General features: G+C 37.2%; 1 pseudogene; it reads right to left on the bottom strand.

Annotated features, from left to right (window-relative positions):
* Positions 1–1,561: 1,561 nt before the first annotated feature.
* Positions 1,562–3,170, bottom strand: LOC149058356 (uncharacterized; annotated as a pseudogene).
* Positions 3,171–8,246: the final 5,076 nt, after the last annotated feature.

The raw sequence follows: 8,246 nt of genomic DNA on the forward strand, positions 1-8,246 counted from the left end.
TTTTTGTTGCTCGATCGTTTATCTTAGGTCTGACTATTCGATAGTTTTTAACATTGAAGGTATAGCTACATAGGCCTCATCGCAGAGAGAATGTATGTTAATTGATTTGATGGAAAAATTTTCTATTATATATTTGAATTGGGAAAATGAGATATTAATTTCTTCGTTTTCAGAAAATAGATCTTGTACAGATTTCAGGTGATCCTCGGTTTTTGTAGCAATATTTTCAATCGAATTGCTTTTTTCTAGTTTTTTATTTTGATCCTGCGGTATTTGCTTGCTTTTTTTTTGCTTCTAACAATTTATATTCCAAGTTTTTGGTTAGTATAGGTTTCTCGATGTTTAGCTGTGTGCCTAATTGTTCCGAAATTGTTGGAGATGTAGGGCAACTTGATGATGGAAGGGATCTTTTGATTTGTTCATTGGGTAAACTTGTATTGGTCTTTGGTTGGCTTAATATATTTGAGTTTTGGCTGCTTATAGGTATGGTGAAAGCATAAACTTCTGTTTTATCTTCGTCATGTGTGGGATTTGAAACCGTGGTGAGCGTTTCTTCTATTGTTGGTTTTTGTGTATTTTGTTTATTAATGGTCATGGTATTTGGTTCTTTTTTGCAGTGATTAGATGTGTGGCCACTCTGCTTACATGCGTAGCAAGTGAGAATATCGTCAGTTAGGAAAATTCTGAAATCTGTGTTGTCATATTTGATTATTAGCAATCCAGGTACATTTGGTATGTCATCAGGGTGAATATATACCTGTCTCCTAAAACTACTGATGTGTGCGAGCTCATCTTGGAAACCAGCTTTAAGAAATGTTATTTTTTACTTCATGAGGTATTATCGGGTGGGCATTAGAAATTATAAATCTCTTGGCTGGGTTTACTAAACGACGAAATGGAATTTGATTTTCATTAACAGATATATACGAATAGTTTTGTATCAGTTCGTCGACATTAGATTTGTCTCTAAAATATATGCAAAATCTGTTGTTTGATATACGGGAAGCAAAGATGATGTTTTTAGGAGGTGTTATTTTGCTAAATGCTTTAACATATTCAATTTGCGGTATTTCATTTATCGTGTTTAGTAAAATGACTTGTTCTTTTTTGGGAAATGTTGTTTCGGCAAAAGTTTTTGTGTTGTTTGTTTTTGATAGTGATGACAGTTGAGATAGTTCTTGGTTATTCATGTTGGATAAAATATCCATAGACGATTGGTTTAATTGGCCGCGGTGTACCGACGACCGGTGTAATTAAGCGTTGCGATTACGGGTAAGATAAGATTACATACTTATTTCGCTGTTAATTATTGTGTGCATGTATATACTGGTATTGCTATCGGGAGCTAAGAAATACGGAACACACGAGTGCTTGGGACGGTGGTCAAACACGTACTGTTATTCTATTTTTATAACCATGTATTGTATACAATTGAGAAAATAATTTATTAATTTCGGAACTGCTCGAAATGTTCCATCTGCCATCCGATTTTTAAATGTATGAAGTATGTCCAAATGTTCTCTTGTAGCAAACATTAATATTCTTTTTTTTTTTTTTTTTTTTTTATTTTGAGGTAAAGGCTTCAACATCAAAAGGTTATTAGCCTAAAGTTATAACATTAGTGTACAAGATAATATAATATATACAGATATTTACAATTTTACAATTTATGTGCAAGATGGATATGATGAAAATATTTGTAGATAGCTTCGGTGTTTTCTTCACTGAGTTGAAGGGATGATGGAATCTTGAAGATTTTCCGAGCTAGGGAGTATTTTGGGCATCTTGTTACGATGTGTTCGATCGATAAAGTCACGTTGCATATGGTGCATACTGGAGCAGGTTCCTTAGTGATGAGGAATGAGTGGGTGAGGTGGGTGTGGCCTATTCTGGCTCAGGTAACGATGACTTCGTCTCTTCGATTAAGGCTACCGGAAAATTTCCATTTTTTGATGAGAGGCTTGATGATTCTTAATTTATTTGATAGGGGAACGTTGGACCAGTTTTTCTGCCATGTCTCTAATATTTTGAGGTTAATGATATTGAGTGACTCTGAGGATGTGGTTAGGTTTAGTTTTGGAGTACTCTGGTGAAGTGAAGCTTCGTTTGCAAGTTTGTCTGCTGTTTCGTTGCCAGAAATGCCGACGTGGGACGGGACCCACATGAAAGTGAATGTTTTATTTGATGTTGTTATCAGTTCCTGGATATGTTGGACTAGTTCATTTGTAGAGTAGGGATCTAAAATTGATATTAAAGCACTTAGAGAGTCACTGATGATAATGAAAGAGTCCGGAATGGAGGAGGAGGCGATTTTCAGAGCTTCGAGAATGGCGTAGGTTTCCGCTGTGTAGATGCTGGTGCTGGGAGGGAGAGCAAATTTGTGGTGTTCGTGTCTTAGAACTACCGCAAAGCCCACACCGTTGGGATTTTTAGAGGCGTCAGTGTATACAGGTGTACTACTAGGGTATTGTTGAGACATTATTTCTGAGAAGAGATTACGGATGATAGTGCTGTCAGTGGAGTGTTTGCAATGATTGGTAAGTTGAGTATTGATATGAGGCGACCACATCCATGGTGGCGATGAAAGTTGTATTTTGCTCATCGATTGTGTATGGAGGCCAATATTTGTACTGATCGTTTTGAAATGTTCAAAAATTGTGTTTCTGTTGTTGGAAGGGCTAGTAGCAAGGGGATTATGGAGGATCTTGTTGGATATATGATTAGGCAAGCTTTTGATTCTTAATATGTATTTGAGTATAAGGCTATGGCGTCTTAGTTCGAGGGGGAGTTCACCAGCGTTGCATAAAATGCTGACTACCGGGCTGGTTCTAAAGGCTCCAGTAGCCAAACGTATACTTTGGTTGTGTATAGGGTTAATGGTGTTGAGTACATTATTTTTTGCGGAATTGTAAATTATAGCACCATAATCGATTATCGAGAGAATGAGAGATTTGTAGATTCTGAGGAGGCTTTTTGTCTCAGATCCCCATGTCTTTTTACAGAGTATTTTAATGATTTTCATTCTTGATAGACATTCGCCTTTGAGTTTTTTCAAGTGGGGGCGCCAGCTAAGTTTGTCGTCAAACGTGAGACCCAGGATACGGATATTATTGGAAAAGGTCAAAGGAGAGTTCATGAAAGTGATTGGTGGAAGATGATCTTTTTTCTTTTTGTTGAATATGATACATTGCATTTTTGAGGGAGAAAACGTAAACCCAGACTCCGACGACCACCTGGACAGGACATTCAGAGAAAGTTGAAGAAAATGGGAGGAAGTTTCAATTTGTGATCCGCTGCAGTAGATATGGCAATCGTCCGCGAAAAGAATGTATTTGACCGGCTTAGGGATTTTTACGCAAATGTCATTAATGGCGACAAGAAAGAGGGTAACGCTGAGAGCAGATCCTTGAGGAAGTCCGTTGACAATATCGTGGGATGATGATAGGTGGTTATTGACTTTGACGCAGAATTTACGGTTGGTAAGAAAATTTTTTATAAATCTCAGGAGATTACCATTCAGTTCCCAGTTGTGAAGAACTTTTAAGACTCTGTTTTTCCAAACGGTGTCGTATGCTTTTTTGATGTCTAGAGCAATGGCAATGAGGTGCTGTTTGTTTCTATATGCGGAGCAGATGTCAGTGTGTATTGAGGATAACGCATCCAGTGTTGAGTGGCTGCGTCTGAAACCACATTGCTCTTTGCTAAGGAGAGACTTGGATTCTAACATCCAGATTAGACGTTTGTTTATGATTTTTTCGAGGAGCTTGCTCAAAGTGTTGATTAACGATATTGGTCTATAGTTCACGATTTCAAATTTAGATTTGTCAGGTTTGGGAATGGGTATTACGATAGCATTTCGCCATTGAGAAGGGAAAAAACCTTGTGTCCATATTGTATTGTATATGAGAAGAAGTGTTAGGATTCCTATTTCTGGTAGGTTTTTGATGAATGAGTAGGGTATGTTGTCGGGACCAGGGCTCTTGCTGTTGCAAGATTGAAGTGTCGAAGTCAATTCAGACATGTACAGGTCTAAGTTATATTGAGCGTTGGTTTGAGTATATACTATTTTAGGGACTATGTTATTGGAAGATCTGTGTGTGATAAATTCTGGGCTATAGTTCTCGTCACTGTTATTTTTTTGGAAGAAATGCGCAAAGGATTCTGAGGCGTTGGGAGAGGAGACTATTTTTTCTTGATTGTAGTGCAGGATATCAGGAATGGTTTTGAATTTGTTTCTTTTGATAGAGTTTATTTTGTTCCATATTATTTTAGGTGATGTGTTCTGGCTTATGGAAGAAGTAAACTTTTGCCATGAGAGGGTTTTGCTGTTTTTAGTAGTGTACCGGGCTATGGCTCTAGCATTTTTTAGGAGTATGTGATCTTCAAGAGTTTTGGTTTTTTTATAACGGTTGAGTCTCTTCTTGTAGTTTTTGATTGCATCATGGCAGTCCTTATTCCACCATGGAACATTTTTTTTTCTGGGATTTTGGTTGGTCTTAAGCCCGATTGACTTATATGCTGCACTTAAAATAGTTTCTGTGAATTTTTCGACTATTGAGTCAATTTTATCCTGTCGATCACATGGATTTATGTCTAATGGAGTATTACTGAGGTCATGTTCGATGAGTTGCGAGTAAAGGTCCCAGTTGGGGTTTTTGAGATTCCAGTAGGTTCTATGATTAATGTCGGGAGAGTGATCGAAGTACTGGATACCTATAGGCCAGTGGTCGCTGCTACTGTATGATGTCAGCACTTGCCATTCAAATAGTGGTGCCGAATTGTAATCAGTGATGGAAAGGTCAATCGCAGAGAAAGAACCGTTGGCAATATTATGTCTGGTAGGTTCATTATTGTTGAGGAGGAAAAGAGACTCGTCATCTAGAAATTCTTCTACTGATTTCCCCCGATCATCGGTGTGCGAGCAGCCCCATGCTATGTTGCGGCTGTTGAAGTCACCTAGGAGTATGAAGGGCTTAGGGAGTTGGCGTGTAATATCTGAGAGGTGCTCTTTTGTAAAGATTTTACTGTCCGGAATATATAAATTACATATGCATAAGTGTTTCACAAATTTTACGAGTGTAGCTGTTACTTCAAGGTCAGACACTATTGGGATGTCTTCACTCTCAAGAGTATTACTAATGAAGGTGGCCACGCCGCCACTAGCTCTGTTAGCGAAAGTTCTGTTTTTAAAAAAACCCGAGTAGTTTTTGATGTGGGCAGTGTGGTTATTCTTAAGATTGGTCTCTTGGAAGCAGATAATTTTAGGTTGAAAGTCATGTACAATACGGTTGATATCGACTGTCCGTTTAAAGAAGCCGTTAATGTTCCATTGGATAATTGTGCTCATGATTAGATGTTATTATAGATAATAGATGTGGCACCGTGAACGTTTGCAGTAAAAAATATGGGATGAGTATGATTTTTTATGGCTGAATTAGTTAGGAGGGAGGGTCTTAAACAATAAGTTAGTTAATAATTTTATTTTGGTCTTCATTGCACGATCTGTGATTAGAGGGTATATATTTTCCGTTAATTCAAGCATGTCCTTAATGTTGGTATTAATTTCATCGCATAATGTATAGATATTAATGTTAGGGTTTCTAATGTTTTCCAAAAAGTATTTAAACTGGTCCAGGGTGATTGAGGTTTTCTCGCTATCATTGAAGAAGGCGACTGTAGTTTGAAGCGCGGTGTTGATTTTGTTGTCATCGGTGGAGGAGAGGGAGTTGGATCTAGAGCGACTGGTTTTAGTTTTTTTTTTTCCGGTTGAACGAAATGCGTAGGGCTGCCTGGTGCTGTGGGGGAGGTGGGAGATTTCAGCGTATTTGTATCCGATAAAGGTCTTTTAATTTGTGTGGTGATAGGTGATATCGTTGTTACATGGGATGTTATAGAGTTTTTTATGGGTGAGGATGGAATTTTGTCGTTGTTTTCCTGACTCCAGTCCATGGTGCCTTGTGGTTGAGGTGTGTCTATTGGCGGTAATTCAGGAATCTGAATATCTTCTAATTGTTCTGTGGTATGTTCAAGAATATTAGGATTTTTTATTGAGAAGGGGGTGGCACTCGTTTCTAGAGTGTCAGGCATAGGTGAGTATGGGGTGAGATCATCCAACAGTGGTTCTACCGCAGAATCGGGTTGGTTATGTGTGGTAGAGGATTGGGGGGTGATAATTGTTTTCTTGCAAGTACTAGAGGTGTGGCCAGTGGCTTTGCATAGAAAGCATGTGATTTTGTCATCGGTGAAGAATATTCTAAATTCAGTTTGATTATGGAGTAGTGACAAAGATCCGGGGAGATTAGGTGTGTCTTCATGTTTAATGTACATCTGTCGACGGAAGCTTAAAATGTGCTCATAGCCCTTGATGTTGATACCTGCTTTGAGGTAGGAAATTTCGGATACAGGGTTAACATTGATATTTTTGAGCGCGTCGAGTATCACATGGTTAGGTATAGAAGGGCAGACATTAGATATAACTATCCTCTTAGCAGGGTTAATAAGTCTGCGTATTTGGATTACATGTTCGTTAATTGTAATCGTTTGAGTGGCTTCTAGAAGTGAGTCAAGTATTTGTTTGGTTGAGAGGAAAATACAAAAGCGGTTATTCGATATGCGAGATACAAAAACAATATTTTTAGGCGGGATTATTTTGCCTATGGCGACAATATACTCTCTTTGTGGTATACCGTCTACTGAATTGAACACCAGCGCTTGTTCTCTGCTGGGATAATTTACATTAGCTGCCGCGGACGCGTAATTACGGTTTGTGTTTTGAGTGGTATTGTTAGTATTTATTATTTGATTGTTGATAATGTTGGGCGCAGAAGACGCGGATGACGATAGTGTTGATGTAGTCGGAGTAGAAGAACTAGGGGTGGAGGAAGAAGTAGTGGTTATAGGCGCCTTAGAACGACTAAGGAGAGTGGGTTGTGAGTGATATTCATTATTATGTTTGGGTATTTGTGTTGGGATAGTTTTACTATTTGATTTCTTCGTTATCGGTTTACTAATGACCGGCGATAATGACGGTCTGGCCGTCTTATTAGCGTTGCTCATTGTGCGATAAGGTGGGAAGTTACATAATAGTATAATATTATATTACCGTATATGTGAGTCTGGCAGAGCTGTACTATCGGCAGCTATAAAATGCGCACTCGCGAGAAGGTAAACACGTGCTACACGGTCGGCTGTTAGACACGTACTGACTACTGATTAATATTCTATTTTCTTTTTATTATCATATGTTAAAAAATTATTACCGTATATGTTCCTATACTCATGAGGTAATACTAAATCGTGGATGGTCAGTGGGTTTTAAGGTAGTTTTTCATTTTTCGTTCTCACTATTTGGATTATACGAGATATCGAAGTTATACTTGGTAACTGGCCAACCACATTAACTTCAGTTGTTGAAATTGTTCTACTAATAATGTTTCTTGTGATTAAGGCATTTTCTTTCAATTGTTCTATAACTATTTTTGTCTGGATATTTGAAATAACTGGGGCATGATGATAATGAACTAACTCTTTCATAATTTTATAATCCCTTAAAAATTATTATAAATACAAATATTGTTAAAATAAAATGTAACACATACTAGTTTTAACCATTGTTGACGTAAAGCATGAGCTGCATTAATATTTTTGATAATCGACACAACGCCAAATAAACTTATCACTACCCTTATATAACATATCTGTCGTTTATTAAAGTTTGTTTGCCTTTAGGGCTTTTAACAAATTTTAAAGGCATATTTACGTGGTAGTACGTTAACACACATGGCGTAACACAAACCAATGTCACGCAGTGTGTGACGCAGTTCCGGCTCTCTCGTCTAAATTATTATCTATCGATTACTTAAAATACAATTAATATGCATTGGTAAGCGGACCATGATAGAGGGAAGTACAAAATACAATCACTATCACCATCAATCACAGATATATATAATAAACTAGATTGCTAATTGGCCTATACAGCCTGTGTATTTAATTGAAGCAACAATCCGCCATTTTAATCGAGGCCGGAACACCATATCACTTATTATTTATATTGATAACAAATGTTTTTTTTTCGATATTAGAAAAATAATTCTGTAAATCACAATTAGTTATAATTAATAATTATATAAATCAATTCAATTAAATATTTTTAGTTTTACATATAAATAGGTATATGGTATAGGTAGCTGTTATAAACTTTAGCAAGCTATTACTAAATATAACGTTGATCAGTAAATTACATA

This window comes from Diuraphis noxia, unplaced genomic scaffold (genome assembly GCF_037042655.1).
Source record: "Diuraphis noxia isolate RWA-SAM2 unplaced genomic scaffold, SU_Dnox_SAM2 contig0002, whole genome shotgun sequence".
NCBI classification, from domain to species: domain Eukaryota; kingdom Metazoa; phylum Arthropoda; class Insecta; order Hemiptera; family Aphididae; genus Diuraphis; species Diuraphis noxia.